This window comes from Eurytemora carolleeae, unplaced genomic scaffold (assembly GCF_000591075.1).
Source record: "Eurytemora carolleeae unplaced genomic scaffold, Eaff_2.0 scaffold17, whole genome shotgun sequence".
NCBI lineage: Eukaryota > Metazoa > Arthropoda > Copepoda > Calanoida > Temoridae > Eurytemora > Eurytemora carolleeae.
In genome coordinates, this window is record NW_019396047.1 from 232,885 (window position 1) to 235,042 (window position 2,158).

Below are 2,158 nucleotides of genomic sequence, written 5' to 3' on the forward strand. Positions count from 1 at the left end.
GGGATAACCCTGTATGTACCATTGTAGAACTATAAGAAGTCCCTGTAAATATGAATGACAAACTTATAATCGCCTTTAATGAAAGGAATAGAAATGTCCTTGTTACATCTAAAATCACATTGAAACATATTTCTAATATTTTAATATCCAAACAATGTCGTCTGTTTGGAATTCTTGTGGAGGGCAGAAAAACCAGGCCTGGGCTGGGCATACACTTCATACACTGTTGACAATTATTTTTTACAATCTTTGTTCCAACTAATTCATTATTTAGTTAATGAGCATATACAGGAAATTGTAATTTTTGTTCACATTATTTTCTTTGGGAATAGGGGAATGATCATTGCTTACTGCTTAGTCTATAATTTACCATATTAAGTATTTTACTGCACGCTTCATTTTTGATAATATATAGGTTTGTTTTGAGAAAAAGGCATTTAACCTTGACTTGAAATGTATTCAGTTGTAATCGGAAAATACATATTACAGAATTTTTAGTTTATATTAAACATTTTTTAATAGATCCTTAATTTTCTATGGTGGTGATAATATAGAATTTACCAAGACTTAAGTTTCATAGTTTCAAAGAGTTCATGAATTTATTACATCAGATACAGAGTGTCCCACGAAACATGACAGTTTTTGAATAGTTTTGAATGTCTTCTTCCATATTATACTGTATTAGATATTATAGACTTTTTGCAGTTTATTTAAATTAAAAATCTTTTAATCAAATATATTTTATTTTTAAATCAATTTTACTGTAATATGGGCGGCTGCCATGAAAATTTTTATATTTTAATTTTAATTTTTATTTTTAACTTAACCTAACAAACTTTGGTAGAAGATATTTTAAACTTTTCACCAACTGTCATGTTTCGTGGGAGAAGAGAAATGCATAATGTTAGATCTTCAAAAAGTTAAAACTTTACGATGTAACACTTAAAAATGTTGATATTTTTAAAAGTTTAGAAAATTTAAATTTTCAAAAAGCTGTGATATCTTAAAAAAATTGATATTTGAAAAAATTGATATCTTTAAAAAGTTGATATCTCTTTAAAGAGTGGAAATTTTAACATAAAAGGAATTGCTTCTTTGTCACAAACTCTGCTTTTCTAAATCCTTTATCTTTAGATTCCAATGTCGTAGACCTTAGATATTTCAAACTATGAATTCTGTTAGATCAAATAATATAAGTTTGAAATATCAAAGATTTACGACATTTGGTTCTAAAGATATAGGAATTATAGAATCAGAGTTTGTGGCAAGGAAGGGGGGGGGGGGTACTGCCCCCTTTACAGTTCTAGGTAGGGGCACTGCCCCCCTTGCGTATATATTTTGCCATTTTAAAATATATTTTATATATATATCTTCGTTCTCTATAAGCTATAAAAAGATGTATTTGAATAACAAGAAAAAAATGTCTTTCATAGTTTCCATTGTACAGGGTGTCCCAAAAAACATGGGAATTCAATGACGAATTCGATATCGTCTTTGTTATGAATTAGCATTGTAATACCTAATTTCAAAAGCCATAATAGTATTATGTCTGCTAGAGATTATTTAATGAAAAGGGTAAAAGACTGCAAAGATGTGTCTCCGCAAGATGAACATTGAAGACGGACCAGTTTACTCTGTTTGTATACTGTTAATTTTCTTGTTTTACTTTAAGTACAACCGTATGCAGTCAAAACATAAACGAACAAAATGTGAACATACAGGATGTATCACGAAACATGACATTTGATAAATAGTTATTTTTAGTTAAGCAAATCTTTTGCTTAATTATATTTTACTTTGAAATCAATTTTAATTTAACATGACTCCTTATAATATTTTTATTGATCTTAGGTATCTAACAACAGAACAAATAATGGAAAAAGACATTCTAAACTATTCATCAACTGCGCACATGTTTCGTGTTTCGTCCCATATCATAGCAGACGAAATTCTTACAGATTACAGCTTTCTCAGTAGTCATCACTATACTAAATCAAAGAATTATTTGAAAAGACGATATCGAATTCGTCGCTGAATTCCCATGTTTATTGGGACACCCTGTACATTATTAGATATTACTATAAATATCAAAAGAGCTTCTGCAACTAATAAAAATGTCGTCTTTGACGAGAAACTCCTCTACTCTTATCCAAACCAA